Source organism: Stenella coeruleoalba, assembly GCF_951394435.1.
Source record: "Stenella coeruleoalba genome assembly, chromosome: 1".
NCBI classification, from domain to species: domain Eukaryota; kingdom Metazoa; phylum Chordata; class Mammalia; order Artiodactyla; family Delphinidae; genus Stenella; species Stenella coeruleoalba.
The window spans coordinates 23,738,160-23,762,662 of NC_137169.1; positions in this window are offsets into that span (position 1 = coordinate 23,738,160).

Genomic DNA, 24,503 nt, shown 5'->3' on the forward strand with positions numbered 1-24,503 from the left:
AATCATTGCTCAAGGCCTGCCTACTGCACTCCTACTGCAAACCCACACAGGCAGGATGCCTCCTCCATTGTGGTATCCCCAGCACCCATCACGATACACAGAGCGGGATTGGGTGTCCTCACTTTTTCAATGAAAAGAATAAGGCTGCCCAATCCTTCCCTCCCTTCAAGGGGGTTTGGGAGAGTCAGATACAAAAAAAAAATGGCCCCATCTCTCCTCTTCCTTCCCTCCTTGTTCACTCCCACTGTCCTTCCCTCCCCCTCCCCCTTCCTTCCCTCCCCTCCTGCAACCTCTCTGCTCCGCTGCTAAACCATCTCCCTCATCCTTTCCTCTTTCTCTGCCTCTACCCCATGTCACCCCTCTTTCCAGCTCTCTGTACACTTCTAAACTAATTAAATGCTACCGTGGAATGTGTTTCATTTGCATTTGGTTCGAAAGGGCCACAGAGCACCAGCGCATGCTCATTAAACAGCTCCTTGCAGAGGGATGTAATGAACCGCTTTTATTACAACAGCCATTTCGGCCCATCCTGGGAGGCGATTCTGTTTTCATTGGGAAGAAAGAGAACTGCAAATCTGAGTGCCTGGGGTTGGGGATGGTGGGGGAGGACCCCATTTGGGGAAGGTCCCAGGCTGCCCTGGCTCCGGCTCTGGCTCTGGCTGCGACAGGAGGGCAGAGGCAAGGCTGGGCTGTTGCTGTGCTTCCACCGTAACTGTGAAAGGCAGGAATCGCCATTGGCTTTGGCTAGAGCCATGGCCAATGTTCCTACCCTGGGCCTCCAGAACTCCTGGGGATGCTTATCACAAGAGGCCCCTGAACTTACCTGGGTAGCAAGCACTGTCTGTAGAAGGAATAATCAGCCTGGCATATAACACAGCTCCATTGTATTATACGTGTGCTACTGTGATTACAGTGACAGGGGAAGTTATTGAGAAGCATTTCTACGTTCCTGATAGCCTTGGTCCATGGTGCATGTCCTCTGTCTTTGGGATCTAATTGTAGAAGTAGGGGCAGTGATATAATAACAGCAGCCACCATCTCTTGAGCGCCTACTGTGTGCTGGGCACTGAGTTTAGTGATTTACCTGGATTATCTCATTTAATCCTCACAATGACCCTATGAGGCTTCCCTACTATCCCCCTACTATTATTACCCCATTTCACAGATGAGAAAACTGAGGCATGGAATGATTAGGTCACTTCCTCAATCCTGGTACTGGCCAGGTGGGTAATGAATTCAGTAGTCAGGCTCCCCAGTCCACACCTGACCCAACTCTACCGCTCCTGGAGCCACTCCCACTTCACAAGTGAGAAGACTGAGGCTCAGGAAACAGAGGGGTTGCCAGGACTTCTCAAGGGCCAGCCACAGGCCTCGGTGGTCCTCTGGGGGCTGACAGGTGTCGCTACAGAGCCCCCTCCTCCCTGAATTATACTTTGAGAATGGAATAGGTTTTTTGTTATTTTTTTCCTTGGTTTCTGACCAGATTTGGGGATTCTGAAGATGCCTTCAGAAGAGACTGGAGCTGGCCGGAGTCCCTGGGCCAAGACATAATACCTCCCACTCACTCCCCCTGGTGGTCAGGCCCCAGACCAGTCAGACCAGGGTCACCTGAGCTAACTAGGCCAGTGCCGTCACCAGTCCCTCCTCGCTTTATTAGAAATCAAACAGATTAAAGAGTTCTGCTGACCCCTTGGATCACAGCACAACTTTGGACACCAGAGGCCCCTTACTCTTCCAAGGGCCATTTATAGACAAGATGTGTTAACTCATCAGCAGGGAAGCAGCTGCACTGCTAACAATCCCTGGGCGTGTGAACCATCTGTGCCCGGCGTCCTGGCACACAGCTGGGCCTGCCCTGCCAGTGGGACCTCGTCCTTCTCTTTCCTGAGCCACAGGGACCTGGAACCTGAGAGACTGACAGGGTCTGCTCTCCCCGAGGACAGAGACGGGTGCAGGAAGGCACTTAGAGGAAAGCTAGTGGGGGAGACCTGGAGGAGGTGATCTGGCAGGGAAAGGGAGACCTCAAATGGGCTGCAGGGGAGAATTCAACTTTCCTGAGCACCTATTATGTGCCAGGCATTTATACACAACCCCTCACCTAAGCCTCATCATCTTTGGAGGCAGATGTTGTTACCAACCCCATTCCTTTTGCAGATGAGGAAATTGAGACCAACTAAAGGTCACACGGCTTGGCCGTGGTGGGGCAGGGATTCAAACCCAGGCCCCTGGTGACCCCTAAGTCCATCTTCTTCCTCCCAAACACACCTTCTAGATTTGCTCTTCACCGCATGGGGGTCCTGGTGGCTCCTTCACCTCCGTTGTCCTCCCAAAGCCACCAGGAGTCTCCCTGAGAAAAGGAAGCTTCAGTAAATCTCAGTCTTCAACCAGGAGGGGCAGAGAGGATCCCTCTGGAGAAGCAAGCATTTCCCAGCAGAATAAATCACCAGGCAGGTGCAGACGCTGCCCTCCTTCCACAGGAAGTTTGTAAATCAAACCTTCGACCTGGATTTGCAGAATCTGCTGGGGGTAATTGAGTCAGGAAGCAGGGGGAGGGATGATGGGAGAAGAGCAGTGCCCCAATTCAGGCCCTGGGGAGCTTCATGGAGGGGATGGGCACAGCATGGTGTTGAGGGACCACGGCTCCCACCTGAGCCCCCAGGGCTGGTTCAGACCCTCCCTGGGGCCCCTGCCAGCCAAACATTCTGTGAGTACTTGACCCTCGTGTCTGGGTATCTGAGGGCAGCTGCAGCAAAGAGTCTGGGGCTCAGGGATGGAGAATGGAGAGCAGGGTTGGGAGTGGGCAGCAGCTCTGAGCTGAGCTCTGGGTGGGTGTGTTTGGTGGGGAAGAAGGCTCTGATGGTCACAGAGAACAGGCCCAGGGTTGGGGTGCCCAGCCGGGCCTCGGCCAGGGCAGCCAGGAGGACCCAGAGGGGCAGGACTCAGCACCCTGGGCTGGGGAGTCAGGACCTGGGTCAGTTCTGCTGCTGCTGACTGGCTGTGTGACCTTGGGCAAGTCTCTTGACCTCTCTGGACCTCAGTTGCCTCATTTGCAAAATGAAGGTGATTGCTCCTGCCCTGGATGCTGGGCTGTTGGGAGAACTCAAGGAGGTCAAGGAGGGAAAAGCCAGTCAGGAAGGTCCAACCTGACCGCCCAGCGCAGGGCCTGGCTCTGCTCCACCTGCCTTTGCTCCCAGCCTCCTGCTGATTGGACTGGCCCTGGTGTCCCCGCCCCTGAGGGCTCAGCTGATTGGAGGAGGTGGGGCCTTTCTGCAATGAGTCTGCTCCCTCCCTCCCTCCTCCCCCTTCTCCCCCAAGGTCACCATCACTGGGCCTCACACATGCTGGCTTGAGTTTCCCCAGGAATGTCTGGAGCCTTGCAAAACATGTGATTTGCTGTCTAAATGCAGGACCGCTCTGGCCTTCTCTCCCCAAGATCCATGCTGCTCTCCCAGCCCTACCACTGACCCTCCCCTTCCTAATCCCTGCCCCCTCCCCCAGCCGTGTGATTTGGGGCAAGCGCTTCACCTCTCTGAGCCTCAGGCGCCTCCCCTGGTAAATGCGGATGCGAATGCCTACCTCATGGTTGTGTCCTGATTATTTACACGCTCTCGTCGTCCTTAGACAAACATTTCTTGGGAGCTTCCTGTGTGCCAGGCCCTGGTCTGGACACTGAGGACACGGAGATGGACAGTGGAGAGGCCTCCACTCTCTCGGTGCTTCCATCGTGGTGGGCTGCTGGGCGGCTGCAGCAAGGAGCTGGCGGGGAAGGTGTTTGCAGGTGGCCAAGAGCCGCGGCAATCAGAGTGCGTGGGCGACACACCCAAAGTCACGGCTGGGTCATCAGCAGAGCCCAGGCCAGGCTGGCCGCAGAGCAGGCACGTGACACACCCCTGTAAGGGGACCCACCACGTGGATTTCCAGACCCACATGTGAAGTTACCCCCTAGTGCAAGGATGTTAGTTCCCAGGGCAAGCCTCAGCTCATGGGGGAGGCTGAGCCCTCCTGGGTCCCCTTGTCTCCTCAGGCCCACCCAAGGGCTCACAGGCTATACAGCTGAAGGCCAGCTGGTCATGTGCATCCCCCCGGATGAGTAGCCCTTGGCTTCCTCTTTCTGAGGTCACTGTCATCCCCCTCCAGATCCAGAATCTTTATCCAGCAGAATCACCTTGGAACAGAGTTGAAGCAGGGAGGTTGGGAGCTGAGTCTCGTTATCAGAACACTCTGCCTTCTCATGGCCCCGAAGCCAGCTGCACGGGCAGTGACTTCCCCCACCAGAGCTGATAACAGAATTTTTAATTATTATAATTATCACCTGAAGAATTGGGACCCGCCACAGATAATTAAAATGAGATTTGGCTTCTGCTTGCCCATGTCTTCTCTCAGCTTTAAAACTGATGGTGAGGGCTTCCCTGGTGGCACAGTGGTTGAGAGTCCGCCTGCCGATGCAGGGGACAAGGATTCGTGCCCTGGTCCAGGAAGATCCCACATGCCACGGAGCGGCTGGACCTGTGAGCTATGGCCGCTGAGCCTGCGCGTCCGGAGCCTGTGCCCCGCGACAGGAGAGGCCACGACAGTGAGAGGCCCGTGTACCACACACACACAAAAAAACTGATGGTGAATTTCACAGCACGCCTGGAAACAAGAGTTACTAACAGGGACGTTCTTACAGAAAGGAGGCTGTGGGGCAAATGTGGCTGCAGACACATGCCTGGGGGTGAGGGGCACACGTGCGTGCACGTGTGCACATGAGGCTGCATGAGTCTGTGTGTGCACAATGGCGTGTGTGCATGTGCAGCGGTTGGAGAGAGGGGACAGGAGGCAGGCAGGACCGCATCAGGGGCAGGGCACAGGAGGTGGGGAGGGGTGACAGATGGTGGCGTGAGGGTGCTGGGGAGTGAGTGATGGGCTACAGGTACAGATCTGCCCCTGAGAATAATGGCAGGGGCCCTGGAGGCCCAGCAAGTCCCTGCTTCCTGGTTGTTTATTTCCCTTCTGGGAGCCTTGTTTTTTCACTAGCAAATTACACACAGTGACTATTCCTCCGGCATAAGATGCTTAGCTGTGAGAACTGAGTGATGGGCTGCGTACTCAGGGCAGCACAGGGTGAGTGCTCAGGGAGGGTTAGTTAGTGTCCGTCCACCCCAGGGCGGCAGGATGGCGGACCGTATGGTGACCACATGGGTGACAAGGCAGGACCGTGGGGGATGAGGACTCAGGTCCTGAGCTCCAGGCAGCAGGCCCCACTGTTGGGCCTCTGGTGCTAGGCCCTCCACAGAGACCCGCCCATCCTCCAGGGGTGGCACCAGGCTGCCCCAGTGGTACCATCTTGGGACCCTGTGGGGTGAGGATTCACTGTGGAGGGTTCGCAAGGCTGCTTGGACCCCAGGCACCTGAATAGTCCTAAGCAGGCCTTGGGGCCTCCCTCTTGTGTGATGGGTGGGCCGTGGTGGAGCTTCCCCGAGGCTGCAGGGAGACTCGATCCAGCCTCTTCTCCCGCGCCCAGCGCCCCCCAGAGGGAGCTTAGGACCCCACAGAGGGGACCATCAGGCCCCAGTGCTAGAGCCCAGCCTGCAGGAGCCTCAGCCCCAAGGGGGATGGAAAGGCACAGCCATTCCTGAGCACCTACTGTGTGCTAAACACCTGTGCCTGCCTCAGTTCCCAGCCTCCCAACAAACTGCCGCTGCCCCATTTTACAGAGGAGGAAACTGAGGCTCCCAGCAGCTGAGTGACTGGCCCAGGGCCATAAGCCCGAGTGGCATGAGCCTGGGTCTGTCGGGGAACAGGGCCCACTTCTCTCCCACAGTCCCTCCACTGACCACTCACTCGGGGGGTCCTGGGGTGAGCCCGCGATCCCCCCTCTCTCTAAATGTCAGGGTGGTGGAGAGAACACGAGGAGGGCAGGCACCCCTCCCCATCAGGGTGCAGATTCCACCGCAGGACTTTCCAGTGTGACCTGGGAGGGGTCCCTCCCCTCCTCTTAGCCTCGGTCTCCTCACCTGTCAAACAAGGACAAGGACCCCCCACTCTAGGAGGCAGGGGCATCCACAAGGAGACAGTGCAGCTCAGTGGCTACACACAGGGCACTGGGTTCAGATCCTGCCCTCAGCAACCCCTGCATGACCTGGAGCCGGTTGCTTCCCTTCCCCATGTTCTCATCTCTCCAACAGGAGGATTGCGATGAAGCCCTCTCGATGCCGAGGTGTGATGAAGGTCATTGTTAGCAGACACGGACTAGGGCCTGGTCAAGAATGAATGGTCCTGGTTTATTACGATGATGGGGTTCTGATGGAAAGTAAACCTGATAAGGACACTTGCACTTACATGTTACTGGACACGAGGTGTAGCGTGTGTGCGCTTATTCGAGACAAGCTCAGGGAGGGCTGCTGTGCTGGTTACTCCCTGCCCACCCCATGCCAGCTCTCCCCAGGCCTGGGCGCTGCCCACTGACCCTACATCCCTCCGCCCAGGGTTCAGAGCCCTGCCCTCCCCTCCTTAGCCCCACACCCTAAATTCTCAAAACAAGGGGCAACTTTGAGCTCGTTTCCAGCCCCAGCGCTCATTAGCTCTCACCTGCCCCTGCAGCCACCCTGCGTCCGTCCACCAGTCCAGCAGCTGCAAGGCAGCTTCTTCCCCACCTGGGCTGGCTGCCCCTCCTCAGGGCAGAGGTCGCAGGAGAGGGTGGGGAGGAGGCAGACAGGCAGCCAGCGAGGCCGGGCTGGAAGTGGGGCAGCAGCCCAGCTCCCAGAATGCAGGGGGTTTGCATCAGAAGGAAGCGTTCAGATGGCCAAGCCCACACCCCATCTCATTCATTGCAAAAACTGAGGCCTGAAGAGGGCAAGGGCCTCCCTCACCTCACACTGCAAATCAGTGGCAGAGCTGGGCTCTTTAGGCCGCCTGAGTGGGGAGATGGAAAGGTTTGTTTAAGGGAGGACAAGCTGATGTTTCCTGCTATTCAAGAGAGGATGGGGAAGGGAAGTGGTAACTCTAACTTGTAGGTCCTAAATGTGAGAATGAGGAGTTTGGACTGTACTGTGAAGGTGGCTGGGAGCTGTGGATGTGTCTGAGTTCCATGTGCTTCTGTCCGCCTGCACTGCCTGTACCCTGGTCCAGGCCCCCAGCACCCCCTGGACACCTGCAGTGGCTCCTGCCAGGTCACCTGCTCCTTCGTGCCCCTCCACACTCCACTACCCACTACCCACACTCCACTACTCCACTCCACTGCAGCAAGTGCAGCCTTATAAAAACATACACGGCTGTGTCACTTTCCTGCTTGAAACCCCCCAGGGGCTTCTGCTGCTCCTGGAATAAGCTTCGGAGGTTGTGTGTGAAATGACAGCTGTCTCCGGCCACTCCCAGAGCCTCATCCTGCCCCTCACCCTCTCATGTACCATGGCACAGCCACGCTGGCCTTCGGATGACTCCTAGATGGTGCCAAGGTCATTGTATTCACCATCATGATGCCTGGGACGCCCTTCTCATCCACAGATCCTAGCCTAAGGTCTTAAAAATCTTCCTAGAAGCCCTGGAGAAAGAACCCTACCCCAGGCATTCTGCACCACATCATCCATCATGGCATTTAATACTTTAGGAAACGTTCTTGCTTATTTGTTTATTGGTATGTTTATTAACAGTCTCCCCACAGGTATGCAAGCTCCATGGGGCAGGGCCCTTGTCTGCTTTGCGCCCTGCTGCATCCCCAGTGCTCCGCATAGTGCCAGGCACATAGTAGGTGTTCAGGAGACACTTGCGGAATGGAAGAATGAGCTGGACCAGAGCCCAGAGCTCCTGCCTCCAGCACTGTGCTCTCCCTGTTCCAGGTTGTTGCAGAAGGAGGGGGCTCAGGGTCAGGGGCTGGTCCTGTGCCTACCTTGTCCCTCCCAAGCGGGAGGACACTGTGGGGCCTGTCTTCCTGGAACCGCTTGGGTCCTGGTCCTCCTGGCATGGACTTCCCACACATCATTCTTACCTGGCCTGGAGGTCTCCCAAGCCTGGACACAGCTGTCCTGACCACTGGGACCTCCACAGACTCTGCCCACCCTGGGTCCCAACCAACCTGGTGGGAGGGCTGGAGAGCAATGTCCAAGGGGGGAGGCTTGTCCACAACCTGCCCCAAGGAGTCCCCAGTCTTGTGGAGGCATCAGGGCTTGTTCTAAGGAGACGTCAGCTCTCTGGAGGAGATAGCCCTGCCTTTAGAAGCCCACCGACAGCTGGGGGAGCCTATCCTCCCTGGTCAGGAGCCCTCTGGGAGAAACCGGGAACTGCTGAGGACACCTGGTCCCTGCAAACTCACTGAGACATGAGCTCACACTGTCCCGACAGAGACCATTGGTGAGGTGGCCCCTCTCATAGGTGGGTTCCCCCCTCCCTGAGGCAGAGGGGCAGCTGGGGGGAGGTGGAGGCTAGCCTCCCCAGATGAGTGGACCCTGGGTCAGATCTGCCAAGGTCATCCCTCTCCTGGGAGGCCAGACCCCATCAGTATCCTCCTCTGGTCTGGCGGTGGGAGGAGGGAGCCTGGACCCCAGCCTCACTGTGCCCCCAGAATCCTGCGTCATCGTGGACGTGCCCCTGCCCCTCTCTGGGCTGGGCCAGGTGACACTAATACTGCATCCGCCTCCAGGCTGGACTCTCCCCTCTCTCGCCTCCCCGTGCCCTTGCCCCCAACCCTCTCCCCCCATCACCCCTGGTTCCTGATCCTGCAATTATGGAAACAGAAACTCAGCTAATTTCTTGAGCCCGTAAATCGCCCAGTGGGGAAGGCAGGTGGGCAGCCCCCGCTTCACTCCATCACCCACCCTAATGCATCTTCTGACACTTTCAATTTATTTTTCAATTCCTTTACCATCAGAAATGACGATTAAATTTCCAGCATAAATACCGCCTTACCAAACTGAATTAATCACAGGAGAGAAGGGGCAGACAGGCCCCAGCAGCACTGTCAGAGCATCTCAGGCATTACCCCTTCATCCCAGTTGAGGCCCTACTGGGAGGGCGGGGTCTCTGGGGGGCCTCGCTGGGGTCACCTGACCCAGTCCCCTTTGTCCTCTTGCATCCATTCTCCTGTGGAGGGGGCGTGTCTGGGAGGAGAGCCTTGCCCAAAGCCCCCCTCCATCAGGGCAGAGTCAGGGACACCAGCCACTCATCCCCCCACCTAGCTCTTTCCTGACCCGCCTCCAGCCCCTCGAGGACTCAGGCAGGGAGGCGTTCCATGGCCAAGAGAGGAAGAGATGTGGGGAGTATCCCGAGGTTTGGCATTTTGCAAGCCTGGGCTCCTGCGGGCATGAGGGATGAGGGTGGGTGACTCCTGTCAATCCAACCAACAGTTGCATTTGACGTGTCTCCCCTCTTCTCCATCCACCGCCCCCAGCCTCAACCCGGTCCTCCCTCCCGGGTGACCCCCAGGGCCTCCCCATGTCCCACTGGTCTCCCCACTTCCACGCCCATCCATCTGCAGAGGTATCGGCTCAAAATACTGCCCCATCGTTTCCTGGCTGGAAACACTTCAGTGCTTCCCTCTGATCTCAGATCAGGTCCCCGCCCTTCACAGCTGTGAGGACTAGGGGGACACAGCTTCTAAAAGCCCTCTGACCCCCTTCCTGGCTGGGTTGACTCCTCCTGCGACAAGATTTTTGGCTAAACCTCCCTCCTCAGAGAACTTTCTCTGATTACCATCCCCCATTCTAAATTAGTTTCTTCCTCCTAAGATTCTCTCTCAAATCTATTTCCTCTCATTTAGAGCACTTAACACAAGTTATAATTACACACTAATTTGTGGGTTTGTTTAATAGAATTATCCGGGGAGGAACATTATCTGACTGGCTTGATGCTGCAGCCCTTAGAACATGGTCCAAAGGTAGTGGGTGCTCAGTGTAGACTTTGGAATGAATGAATGAGTGAGTGAATGAGTGAAGGAATAACAAACTCTTCATGTGCCCACTGTGTGCCAGGCTGAGGCTGGGCCCTGGAACTAGAGTGATGAAGTAGACATGCTAGCTGGACTCTGAGGGATGAATAGGAGTTTGCTGGCATTGAAGACAGGGTTGATTTGCTGGGGTTCTAAGAAGCCCACCTGTTTCTGGATGGACCCTTCCCAGCCACCCTGAGAGGAAGCCCTTTCCCTTTTGCACATGATGAATTTAGTGGTTCAGTTCAGCGAGTGTTACTATGAGTAGGTCAGAGCCCATACCTCAGGGTCAGCCTAACCTGGGTTGAATCCTGATTCTGCTCTTGGCCCTGTGTGACCTTGGGCAGGTCACTCAGACTCTCTGAGCCTCCACCATCCACTCTGTGAACAGACAACCCCTTCACTGGTGTTCAAAGTCCCATCCACCATGAGGGAGGTGGACATGCCACGGTGCCTCCCATCCAGGTTGGGGGCAAGTCCAGGCACAGCCAGTCAACTGGATGGGAGCTCCGGAAGTCCAGGCAGTGTCAGAAGGGAGGTGGAGTGAAGGCTCCAGGAGCCCAGGCCAAGGCAAGGTCAGGGGAGGCTTCCTGGACGAGGCAGCCAGTCAGAGCTCCCTGCAGCTTACTCCTGTGACTGCATGTGTGTGTGTGTCCTCGTCATCTTGTTCTCCCTCCCTCCAAGTTCCCGCTCTTCCCATTGCCTCCCCTCACTCTCTCTCTGCCCTGACAGGAGGCTTGAGGGACTCAACCCTGTTCCAAGGAATATGTCTCTGTCCCTGTAAGCAGGCCCTTGGGACCCCCACTAAATGCACCCACACACACCTCCCAGAATTGCTTCCCTGTAGTTGGCAGCTCATGAGGCCAGATGCCTGCTGCTGCATCTCTCTAGATACATATGCACAGACACACACACACACACACACACACACACACACACACACACACACACACACACACACACACACACCCAGGGCAGGCCCCGCAGGCAGCAGGAGGAAAAGCTAGAGCTGGGAATTAATGGAGGCCTCCTGCAGGCTTCAGAGTCAGCATCTGCGCAGCAGCCAGGAAAGCAGCAGGGGCTCCTGCAGGAATTTCCCCCGCCCCCTCCCTACCTGGTGGGTGAGGGCTGGGCAAGCAACTAGCCCAGATGTCCCTCCCAGGCTTGAGGGTGTCCCTCTCAGAGGCTCCTTCCCAGCCCACCGCCCCATGAGTGGGTCAGTCCCTTCCCCTCTCAGAGCTTCCCTTTCCTCATCTGTAAGATGGGCTCGGTGATGCTTGTTCTGAGAGTTGAGATAAAATGAAGACTAAAAACCACAAGATGACCCCAAAGGATTTGCAAACAATCGAGTGCAATGCCCTGCCCATGTCAGAGTACTGGTGATACCTGAGGGGTGGGAGGGGAGAGTCCCAGTCCTAGGCCTGGCTCTGTCTCTCGGCTCTGTCTCTCAGCAGACAGGTCCCCCTTCAGTCATTCATTAATTCACCAGTATACCCTACAGATTTTTATTAGGCACCTACTGTGTGCCAGGCTTTGTGGAGGAGGTTAGGACACCATGCCAGACCCGGGTCCTCAGTTTCCTCCTCTGTGAAATGGGGCATCACCTGGGTGGTCCAAGGGCCTCTCCAGCCAGCCCCGAGCCTTTCTTCTAGAATTAGTCCCTGAGGCCAGGCTGAGGGTGCAGCTGGCAGAGCCAGAGCCTGGGCAGAGGGTTGAGAAGCGGTTGCAGACTGCAAAGTGGCCAGAGGGACAAGGAGGGGGGACATGGCTCCTGAGCCCGTTTCACCCCTAGGACAATGAGAGTTTCCAGAAAAGACGAGATATGCTTCCTACCCCACCCCTCCTGCTCAGCCCAGTGACCTCTGGTCAGTGGCTGCTGTGACCTCACCCTCCTCTGGGAGCCCTGGGCTGGGAAGGAGCTCTGGGCCCTGACATGGACTTGGAGCCTGACGCCATGTCTGAGCAGGGAGCTCCCATATCCTTCTGTGCTCAGATGGGAAAACCGAGGACAGAGAAGAAAGCAGCTTTCCCAGGTCACACAGCAAATTAGTGATGATTAGTTCCCACTGATGTGTGTGCTTCTGATGAGGAAACTTAAAATACAATAACAGCCATAATAATAAACAGTGCTGAGCACTTTACAGGTGAGACTGCATTTCACCCTCACACCCTCCCCTTGGGGTGGATGCATGGCTGGCCCCATTTTACAGACAAGGAAACTGAGGTTTCACTCCCATGGCTGCCCCTCTCACCACCCCTGCTCGGTCCCCAGTGGGTTTTCTATGCTGTGGTGGTTATTTATCCACGTCTGCCCTCCCTGCTCATCTCTGACCTCCAGGATGTCCAGGGCCTTCTGTGTCTGTTTCACTCCCCACAATACCCCAGCAGGTGTCCAGCATGTAAGAGGGGCTCAACAGAGATGTGTGACAGGGCGGTAAAGTGAGAACCTAGGAAAACCAAGTCTCCCAGAGGAATTGTGCCCCCACCCTGACCCCCAGCAGCGGGCAGACCCCAACTCCTGGCTCCTGTTGGCACCGCCTGCCACGCCCCATGTACCCACGCCTAGCGCTGCCGAGACAGGCTGACTCAGAAGGAGTTAACAGCCCGAGTCTCGGGTCTCGGGGTGGGATTCCCGGCCTGCCTGGTTGGCTGAGCCCCATGATTAAGCCCCGCGCACGGGGGAGAGCGGGCTGCTGATGGAGGCGTGGCCGTGCACTCTGGGGAGAGTCAAAGCCAGCCCCTTCCCCTCCCGAAGCCCTGAGCACCGGTTCAAAGCAGCCCCACATCCCTCCCCTCTCCTCCCTTCATCTTCAAAGCAGCCCTGGAGCTGGAGCACACTGTTTACTCCTGAAAAAGAGGCCCTGTCGGGAGGTGAAAGGCCCAGGGTCACACAGCTATTGGTGGTGGACCTGGGGCCAACGGCCCCTCCTCTGATTCACTGGCATCTTTCCTCCTCCTTCCCAGCCCTGTGGGTGGTTGAATACCAGGCTCTGGCTTTCAAAGTCCCTGAGCATGTCCTGCCCTCTGGCCATCCTACAGGGCACTCTGCCTGCCCCCCAGCCCGGGGACATCAGTGAGGGACCCTCCAGGAGACAGACACCACACAGGAATGTGAACGGGGAAAGTTTAACACAAAGAATTTTAATTGCAACAGTGGATCAGAGTAACAAGGGCTTAGCTAGTAAGAAGTGAAGAGAATGCTATCAGTCTATGGAATCCAGAAATGCAAGTATAAGGACACCTACTACCTCAAGGACTGAGAGAGGGCACCCAAGGAAGAGCCCAGACCCTGTTGGAGAGAGCAGAGTTGTCGGGAAGTGGCAGGGAAGTCCCTGTGATGATGCCACATAGGTGGAACATCCTGAATTTGCCCTCCAGAGCTTGCCAGAAATCCACTCTTTAGGATGCCAAGAAAAGCTGTTTCTAGGGAGGTGACTCGCTGGGCGCACCTGCTATGAAATCACCTTCAGAGGTTGCTGGGAGAAACCTCTGGCCACTGGGTGCTGCCGACCACCGTCCACTACAGGGTCAGGTCCCAGGGAAGCCGCCTGCGCTGCAGGAGCAGGGTGCTGGGGACGCTTGTGCTGCAGCGAGTGAGCGCTGGGGAAGCCACGTGTGCCCCGGGGCTGCTTGCTGCTAAAACACCCATGTGCCCTGTAGGACCTGGGTGCTGGGCAGGCCGCTGCCCTGAAATAGGCTGCTGAGCCAGGGTGCGCGCCAGAACTGGAATGGATGTGTCTCCACTGCCCCCTACTGACAAAGTTTAACACCATGCCAACTGGAAAAGGGAAAATCTTCAGAGTGATGCCCATTTCCATTCCCACAAATCAAGCAGCAAACGACCTAGAGGGGTGGGATAGGGAGTATGGGAGGGGAGATGGGGACATATGTATACTTATAGATGATTCCCTTTGTTGTACAACAGAAACTAACACAACATTGTAAAGCAATTACACTCCAACAAAGATTAAAAACAAAAAGAGTGAATTGGAGCTGAGATGCAGTAACTCTGAAACCCGCATGGTGCCTCAGCTACGCATCTTCCATAAGCACACGTGTACACATCTTTTAATTTCATTCAACAGCAAAAGAACTCTCTATATCTCCACCCAACAAGAGGCAGCGATGTATCTTATAAGTGAACGAGCTTTTTCTCTAAAACAAGGAGACCCAGAGTCCCCAGACGCACTGTGTCCATTGGTAGCTCTAACTTACTCCTTTGTTTAAGACACGCTTCGCTGACTGTTCTGTCACCAAAGACTAAATTTCTAAGTTAACTTGCAACCCCTTGTATATAAAATAAAAATGAGAAAAAAGAGAGGGAAGAAAGTGGCTAGCATCCATAGGTAACCACAGACATGTAGTAAGCAAACTGAAAATACGCAAAGCTACTTACCATAGTGATTTTCCCAGCTGATCACGAGGCCATAAATGGCAGCTATGGCTTCCTTCTTCCATGGCTCACTCCATGGCTCCCTACTCACCCCTTTCCTCAGCCAAATGCTCAGATGATCAGGGCTCTTTACCTGATGGAGTGACCAAACCTTCATTGCTAAAGAGTCTTGAGTCCTCAGTCATCTTGCCTTTACCTGGGGATGTGGGGTAGGCTGTACTTTTCCTTTAACCTTCGCTATGGAACATGAAGGCACTAAGAGGCGCCTTGCAGAATCTCCTGACCCAGATTCTCCTTCCCCCTCCCATGTAGCAGCACTCCAGTTTCCCTTTGGCAACTGAGATCAATCATTCCAGATAATCGAGTAGCCTCTTTCTTGACTGCTGGTTCAAGTCCAAAATGGCCAGGTGGCAGTCTTATCTTCCAATTCAGTGGAACCGTTGCTGTGTCCCCCGGTGGAAGCCTTATTCCCTTGGGAAAGAAGCCCTCCAAAGCAGCAGCATACGAAGTTGCCAGGATGGGACCAAACTCTGAGTCATTAGGCGTAATAGTGATGGGAGCCACTCCCACCTCCACCCCTGGTCTCCTGAACCCAGGTGTCCTGGCTGCAGGGGAGCCAGCACCCGATAATGGTCTTAGATTCAAAACATACTCTGCATCCTATGAGAGAAAACCCCATCTTTTCAGGGCATTGTCTCCCGATTGGCTCCACAACTGAGCCTTCTGTAGCCATTCCACCTTTCAATTAGACCAGCCACTTCCGGGTGTGTGGTAAGACCAGTTAATTCCACGGACACGAGCCGATGGCTGTGCTTCCCTTGCTGTGACATGAGTTCCCTGATCAGAAGCCGTGCTGTGAGGAATGCCGTGATGGCAGATAAGGCATTCTGGAGTTCACGGGTGATGATGCTGGAAGAGGAATTACGGGCAGGAAAGGCAAACCCAGATCCAGAATATGTGTCTATTCCAATGACGGTGAACCTCTGCCCCCTTCTTGATGAAGAGGTCCAATGTAATCAACTTCCACCAGGTGGCTGGCAGCTCCCGCTGGGAAGGGGTACCATGTCGGGGCCTCGGCGTTGGTCTCTGCTGTTGGTAGATCAGGTTCTTATCGGTAGCCTTAGCCAGGTCTGCCTTGATGAGGGACAGCCCCGGCTGATGAGCCCACGCATAGCCTCCACTCTGTCACCATGGCTACTTTGTTCACACGCCCATGGAACAAGCACTGGGGGGCCATGGGAAAAGCGGCTGTGTGGAAAGTGTCATTTTCTCCACCTGATTATTTGGGGTCTCATCCACAGTGGATTCCCTTTGTGTAACCATGTGAGAGGTCCAGCCACAAACCTCTTCCCCAGACCTTCTCATCACTGGCCTTCAGTCCTGCTCCTTCCACCTCCCTGATCATCTGCCAAACCACTGGCCATGCATGTGAATCTACCGCTTTCTCTTACTCTAGACATGGTGGACTTCTAAACGTGCCACTCGAAATTCTGCCCCCTAGGAGGATTTCTGTCCACCACTGTCCTTCAGGGTCACCCCTGCATGGGCGCCGTTGTGGAGCAGCTGTCTACTTTCAGGAGATACCAGCCTACTGTGCAGACACATCTGTAAACCAGGCTCAAGTCCTCTCTTCTTCAGTCGGCTGGTCATAGTGAAGCCCCAGGAGGCCATACGTAGGGACCGAGGGGAGGACGTGATGTGGCAGCAGCTGGTTTTGAAGGAGTCCGAGCTGCCTGCCCACACGACTTGCTGGCGCCTTCCAGACCTGCCTGAGCTCATCTTCCATGACTCTTCCATTTGATAGATTACATACTCCCAACCTTAGGGCTAGAAAATACCAAGGTCGTGATGGAAAGCTCAGGCTATACAGTCATCTGATGTCCCCTGGTTAAATGTTTAGTTTCTACCAAGGCACTGTAGCAAGCCAGGAGCCATTTCTCAAAAGGAGTGCAGTCATCTGCAGCAGAAGGCAGAGACCAGCTCCAAAATCCAACAAAAATCTGTGTGGTGATTTCCCTGCCCATACCCCCAGAGGCTCTGTACTGCCCCCTCTTGGCCACAGACACTTCAAATGCCATTAGATCTGCTGGGTCACAGCCCCTCACAGCAGAGCAGCCTGCACTGCAGGCTGGACATGCTGCAGAACCTTCTCGTGCTCTGGTTTCCGCTCCAAACTGGCAGACACTGAGGTGGCGGGCCCCCAAATCTAGTTTGTCTGGCACGTGTCACTAGGGCATCTAAAGTACTTGTTACTCCCAGCTCCTCAGAGCCAGTGGGCACGATGCCTTCAACGCAGGGGCCAGGGTGTCATTCTGCGAAGACAATCGCATTCTCTGCAGACTTTGTCACATCAGGGGACTCCTCTGACTCCCCAGGCTCCAGCTGCACCCTCTCCCGGAGGCCTGCGAGACTGCAGAAAATTCCCCCAGGAGAGGCTGGCAAAGCCCACAAAGAAGACACGTGAACTCATAGTCCAGTCCTTTTATGTCACAATTTTTCATTAATTGACTCACTCACCCATCCACCTGTCCTCCCATCCCACTGGCATTTAATGAGCAGCTACTATGGGCTTGGCACTGGGGTGTAGCAGTGGGCAAAAGACACCCAGGCCCTCCCTCACAGGCCCACATGGTCATGGGGAGAGGTGACAGACATACTGACTGACCCACTTTATGACGGGTGGGTGGTCATGACAGGAAAGGAGACCGGTGAACAGGACAGGGACCCAGAACAGCGTGGAGGCGCAGGGGTGTGGGATTGAAGGTGGGGCCTGGACTTCAGACAGTGCTCAGCAGGGGGTCAGGGGAGGCAACATCCCAGCTGAGACCTGAAGTGGAGGAGCCTCCCTGTCCAGGCACCCTTTCACCCTGGGAAGTGTCCCATGGGGATAATAAATCATGCGGTAGTCTTGGTCAATAGGGTTAAACAATCTCTTGGGCCTGGCATACAAGTAGGTGCTCAGCACATAAGAGCCATGAGATCGTGATCACTGTTACTGTTACACTTTGGTTATTATTGTTTGAAGACACCGCCTGTTCTGAGGTCTCAGAAGCCACCAACGAGGGGTGTGGGGTGAACACTGCTTCCCCTGGATGAAGCTGCCCCCCCCCCAGGGGCTGCCAGGAGCCACAGAGCACCCTGAGCACCCATGGGTAGGGATGCACCCAGGTACGGGGTCAATCCTTCCCATCCCCCATCCTTGCAGACAAGGCAGGTGGCTCCTGCTGACAGACTGCAGTGCCAGGAATCTGGGGAAGGTCTAACTAATTATGACAATTGACACCTTCGCCAGATGTCCGCCGTGAGATGCCGGCTCTGATGATGAATGGTTTGGGTGATTCTGTTTGAACAGCACTTTCCAAGCAATATGTTTTTCATCTGGGTCACCAGGAAATGGGGTTTATTTTCCAGGACACCACCAGGGGAGGGTTGGCTGGCACTTGGGCCTACTTATTCCCATCCTGGGGGTCTCAGAGGGTGCCAGACCTAGGCAATGGCCATGTTGTCCCTGGGGCTGACCTCTGGGCAGGCGGCCTGTGCCCAGATGACAGGGAGGGCATTTACAGAGAGCGGCGACAGAGACGTTTACTGAGCACAGACTCAGGGGTGGGTCTGTACGCGGGCCTCTCACTGTTGTGGCCTCTCTCGTTGCGGAGCACAGGCTCCGGATGCGCAGGCTCAGCGGCCATGGCCCACGGGCTCAGCCGCTCCGCGGCATGTGGGATCTTCCCGGACCGGGGCACGAACCCGTGTCCCCGGCATCGGCAGGCGGAATCTCAACCACTGCGCCACCAGGGAAGCCCCCCTCTGATTTCTTAGATCAGGAAACCGAGATTCAGAGGGGCAGTGATTTGCCCTGGGTCACCCCTGCCCCCTGCCACCTTCATCCGTCACCTGCCGGACGCCTGGCCCACTCAGTGTCCTCCAGTTCCTGCCCAAGCCCCGAGAAGACACCTCAGGGTCCCCAAAGTGTGGTCGGTAGCCTCCCGAATGGAGGAGGGTCTTGTGAACATGCAGATTCCCTGGACCCTCCCCAGACCCAGGCACCAGGACCTGTGGGATGGGGTGGGGTCTGGGAGTCTGTATTTAACCACACCCGGGGGTGAGTCTGCGCACTCCCACCTCTGGGAACGGCTGTCCCAGTTAGCGCACCCCTTTCCCACCACGCCCAGGCTCTCCCGGTGGTGCCAGCCCTCGCTGACCTCTGCGCACGTGACCCAGGCCGCCCCCCAGCAGCCCTGCGGCCCGAACCACCACCGCCCTTCTCCGGGGTGTCAGGCGAGGCTCAGGGGGGAATGACTCATCCAGTCTCTGCCCTCGGCTCCACCCCCGCCCTGCTCCTCCCCCTGGACCCCATCCCTGGGCCGAGGACCCTGATAGGGGCAGCTTCCTGGGTGGGGAGGGCCCTGCTGACTCGCTCACACCGGCCCCCCAGGAGGACTGAGGGGCCCCGGCCTCAGCTTCAGAGTCCTGCGGCCGCAGGAAGAAATCGGGAAGCGCTCGGGCGTTTGTGACTCAGCCAACCCAGCAGTGCTCCACTGCGGAGGCCGCAGCCCCCGCTGGCCAGGCCGGGCCTCGATCCGGCCGCGGGAGCCCCGCCGACCCGCGGGAGCCCCGGTCAGTCAGGGCGGAGCCGCATCTCTCCTTTCTCCCGGTACAGTTCCCGGACCTCACCTCAGGGTCCAGGTTCGCGGTTCAGTGAGAGAGAGACAAAATTACTATCAGCTTCCTAACTTTCCGTCACCAGGCGATTGGGGTCTCATGGAAAGTTCTGGAAGCCAGGCACACAGACCTCATCTGCATCGCCTCACTGAACCCTGGCCACAGCCGCACGGGGTGTGCTTCTGTCCCCTGTCCTGGCTGGGACGTGAGGCCCGAAGCGGTGTGCCTCCCGGCCACAAGGCACGCGGCCACTCAGGGGACAGAGCAGGCGGTGGACCCCGAGCCCCCGCCCGCGGCGCTGCCCTCCGTGCAGCACCTCCGGCTCCGCCCGCGGCCCCCAGCAGCCCCTGCGCGGTGACGGTGCCCCGGGCTCAGCCCGCGCGGGAGAGAGGAATCACAGCCCCGCCCGATGCGGCTGTGTCCGCCGCCGCTGCGGGAGGAGCGGGCAGAGACCGGGTGGGGGGGGAGCCGCCCGTCAGCCCCGCGAGCTCCGTCCTCCGAAGACCGTGTTGCGCTGGCTCCTCGTTCTGTAAATTCTGCAGTGGCCTTTGGCTAAAAGCAAGAAAATTCTGACCTAGAAAAGGTAAAAGGCCTTTGAAATTATGAGCCCGGAGCGCTGGCCTGATGTGTGGCCGGGGACAAGGTGGCTGAGGCGGCAGAAGGAAGAGGAAGAAAGGCGCGGCCGCAGTTCCCTCCCCGCGGCTCCTCCAGGTTTGCGCTGACGGCCGCGGGCCCAGAGCCCCGACCTGACCTGCGGGTGGAGAGGAAACGAGGGGGTGGTGTTGGGGGGCGCCCAGTGTGGGGAGGGGCACGCGCAGGGTCACCTCGCCCTGAGGACCCCCAGGTCCTCCAGCCGGGACGGCCGTGCAGCCATGAGCTCCGCAGTGAAGGGGCGGCTGCCCACCTGCCAAGGTCACGGGCTCCGAGCGCTGCTGCTTCATGCGCTGGGGCTTGCGTCACTGTGGAATTTACAAGAGTCCACTTGAAAGTATCCAGAGCCTCAAAGGCCACCAAGTCTTCCCCACGCCAGGGCTATGCTGGTGACATCGTTGACAGTGCCACCGTGTTTTGCCACGTCCACCAAAGAGACCAGTCCCTTGTAAGCGTGTTACCCTCTGCTCTGTGTTTTTTCTTTTTCTTTTTTTTTAACTTAAAACAATAGAAATTTATTGTCTCACAGTTCTGGAGCCCAGAAGTCCAAGATCAAGGTGTTGGCAGGACCACGCTCCCTCTGAGATTTCAGGAAGAACCCTTCCTTGGCTCCTGCTGACTGCTGGTGGTGTCTGTTGATCCTTGACTCCTGCTGACTCCTGGTGGTGTCTGTTGATCCTTGACTCCTGCTGACGTCTGGTGGTGTCTGTTGATCCTTGAGTCCTGCTGACTTCTGGTGGTGTCTTGATCCTTGAGTCTTGCTGACTTCTGGTGGTGTCTGTTGATCCTTGACTCTTGCTGACTTCTGGTGGTGTCTGTTGATCCTTGGCTCCTGCTGACTTCTGGTGGTGTCTGATGATCCTTGGCTCCTGCTGACTTCTGGTGGTGTCTGTTGATCCTTGGCTCTTGCTGACTTCTCGTGGTGTCTGTTGATCCTTGGCTCTTGCTGACTTCTCGTGGTGTCTGTTGATCCTTGGCATTTCTCGGCTTGTCACTGCATCACTCCAATCTGTGCCTCTGTTGTCACACAGCCTTGTTATCTCTGTGTCTGGGTTGCTCTGTGTCTTGACTTGAGGGACCCCCTCCTGCCTGGACGGTGGCCCTTCTCTGCTCATGATGCATCACAGGCAGGGACAGGAAGTGGAAGAGAAGGTTGTGAGGGAGGGGATGTGTGACCCTGACGCCAGCGCCCATGCCCACTCAGAGCTGACAATGAACCTGATTAGCAATGTGTCCTCTACTGTGGGGTGTGGATGGCTAGGAAGGGGGTGAGAGAGATGGGTCTGGACTGGGAAGGAGAGAGAGGCCCCCTCTCCCTCCATCATCCCACTTTGTGCAGATGTGGTTGGTGCCTCGCCCACATCCCCTTGGTCTCACACTGCAGAGCATGCTGGTGGGCGTGGCTGTGAGCATGGGTGGTAGCCTCCACACGAGGGCCGGCTGGGAGTGCCAGGGCATTCATGAGCTGGGAGCAGCCTTCAACCACAGTGGGTTGGAGGATACATACCCAGCTTACTTGCCCCCCAAGGTGGGATGACTCCCCTTGGAGGTGCTCACCACTTCCCTGGGGGGTCTTTCTGGGTGTCAGAACTTCAAGCAAAGGGTTTTGGGATAAGCCATTCACGTCTGGGATATTGAACGTTAAGGAAACTGGTTTGAGGAAGTTTATGTGGGTTCTCAGTTTCCTCATTTGCTCGGGTCTAGATTTCCCAGTACCTGGCAGAAATGCTTCAGTTTATGGATGGAGTTGTGGCTGATGACTGGTGGAAACAATAATGAAAACAAACCCTCCCCTCCCTATGTTTCTTTATATGCTGTCTTCCATTTGTTTAGAGAGAGGGGAGTTGTGACACTCCTTCATCATTTTCATCTAGATATGAAGTGCTTTCTCACCCCTGATCTCTTTCAGTCCCAGTGCTAACCCAGGGACATGGCAAGGCAGTGTCCCCATGGAGCAGAGAACTGGGGGACCCAGAGCCTGAGAGTAGAAGAAGACTGCACGGCCATCACAGGCAAGAACAGGCAGCACTCACAGGTACCCTGTCCCACCTGACATGTGACCCAGTGGGTTTTGGCATGTGTGAGGTTTCAGCATGAATGGCAAATGCAGGCACTCATGTCCTACCTCTGTACTGCCATGGCATCCATCCCAGCACTCTTTCTTTCTGACCTTGAATTCAGCCCCAAACTCCTTTCCAAGGCAACATATCAAGCAGATACAACCAACCGACTGGCATTGTTTTGTGAGATGAACCTGTTTGCCTGACCAGCACGAGAAACTCCAGCTACATAAAATGTTGGTAGTGGAGTCAGAGAGTCCTGAGTTTGAAGTCCAGTCTTATGAATGACTAACAGGGTGGCCTTGGACAAGCGTCTTTATCACTCTGAGCCTCAGTTTTCCCATCTGTAAAATGGAGATCGGTATCACATAGGGCTGTTGAGGGGATCACATGAGAAAACCCCTGACCCAGCACATAGCACAGGGCAGATGTTTAATGATAGGATCCAAACTGAAGACAGGCTCTTCTTTGGCCAACATGGGTGTTTCTTGATCACCTGATGACCATCTGGTGGCCATTTTTATCACCAAAGTTGAGGGGAACCAGGATTCCTTGGTGTGTTGGGGCCACTGGGCAGGGTATTGGAGGCCTGTGTCCTAGTCCTAGGTCTCCCATGGACCAGCTACAGTTGTAGGGCAGGTCCCCTCCTCCCTGGGGGTGGGAGGTGGGGGGAAGGGTGACAGTGGTAGAGAAATGTTGTCCCACCTGGAAAATGGGATTAGCCTAGATCTCCATTGTTCCTTTCAGATTTAACAAATCATTTTTTTTAATGCCCTGCCACCAAATCACCACCCCCACCCCCTCCACCTCCCCACCTTCCCCATTTCCTAAACAAACCCTCAAAGGTCACTGTTGGTCCCCATGAGTTAATGGGCACGAACCTGCCTCCTAATTTAATGCAAATCTAAGCCCACCTTATTGCGCGGGAGTTACAGTTCATTTGTACTTTCTTGGTGACACAGTTCATCTCTGTCTCCAGTGGAGTCTGTAATCCCAGCAATTTCCATAGTGCTAGTAATTATGAAAAAAAAAAAGTCTGAAGCACAGAAATTCTGCATCCTGTCTATGAGATTACACACTTTAATGGAGTTTATTAAATGTATTCTGCAGTTACTGAGGAGATTAAACTCACTGTGAGGCTCTGGAAGGCAAAACAAGGACCAACTGACAGAATCTTCCAGGAGTCAGGTAGGAATTCAAAAGGAAGCAGCACTTTCTGCTCTCAGAGCTGGTCAGCATCCAATGAGCCCCAGGAGGCTGGGAGAGAGGCCAGCAGGGTCCGGAACCTGGTGTGGTCACTGTGGGGGGCAGTGAAGATCGAGGACTGAGGGTCATACCTGGGTCCACTTTCCAATTCTCACCTCCAAACCCCTGGGAAGTGAGTTGATTTTTCTAAACCTCTGTTCTCCCATTTCTTCCTCTGTAAGATGATGACCACCCTGCTTAGCACAGAGCGATGTTCCATGAGTGGTCGTCCTATTATTTCGTTATTTAGAGCTGGGAGGAGGCTTCCTCCCACTCCTAGTGTCCTCCGGGAGGGGTGTCCCACAGACGCTCTGGCCTCCCCTTCCCACAGAGCTGGGGAGTTTGAGGAGGAGCAGGACCAATTCACAGGGCCCGACCCTTCTTGCTCTCTCTTTGGGAGCCTGGCTGTCTTCGGGGAGTTTGCCATCTGCCCTGCTTTCCCACTGCCGGAGGTTTTATAGCAATGGGCCCCAAAACCTGGACCTTGAGGAAGCCTTTGGGGGTCCAGTGGTGCCTCTGATGGTGGGGTGAACACCGTCTAATCCTGGAGCTTGCAGTAGGGGTCCACAGGCTCACAGGTATGAGCCCTATCCTCCAGCAACAGCTTTATCAGTGATAAAGGGGAGACCACTTCTCCATCCACGCCCTGGATCCTCTGGTGGCTTTAGAATCAGGGCAGCAGATGCCTCTATGAGGCCCCCTAAAGCCCCAGCATTATCAGAAGGGCTGAGAGCTTAAGACACCACTGACAAAGCAGCTGAGAACTCTGTTTCTAGAACTTCCACTCCCCAAAGGCAGGAACCATGACACATGTCTTTATCACTAAGTCCAGCCCCAGCACAGTGCCCAGCACATAGGAGGTGTTCAGTAAATAATGCTGAGTTAATTTTACCACCACGTCAGGGATATGCAGTCTCTTTAAGAAAATAAAGAATGTCTGCGCAACACCTACATCTAACTTACTTAATGGTGAAACACTGAATGCTTTCTGACCAACATTAGGAACAAGGCAAGGATGTCTGCTCTTCTCTCTCCTATTTAATAAAGTACTGAAATTTATATCCACTGCAATAAGGTAAGAAAAAGAAATAAAAGACATACAGTTTGGAGAAGAAGAAATAAAACTATCTCTATTTGCATATGACGAGTTCCCTGTGTAGAAAATTCGAAGGAATCTGCAAAATACCTCCCAGAACTAAGTGTGTTCAGCAAGGTCTTGGGATACAAAATCAATGCACAAAAACCAATTATATTTCTATAAGCTAACAAAACACGCAGACACAAAAATTAAAAATACAATACTATTTACCATTGTATCAAAGAAAATGAAACATATAGCTATGCACTTAACAAAACGTGTCCTGAATCTGTATGCTGAAAATTATAAATTACTGATAAAAGAAATTTTAGAAGACCTAAATACATAAATGGAGAAACAGACTGTGCTCATGGATTTGAATACTCAACATAGTAAAGATATCAATTCTCACCAAACTGATACACAGGTTTAACACAGTTGTTATCAAAATCCTAGCAAGACCCACCCAAATGTGCTCAATTGCAATTCCATGGAGGAAGCAATTCCATGGAG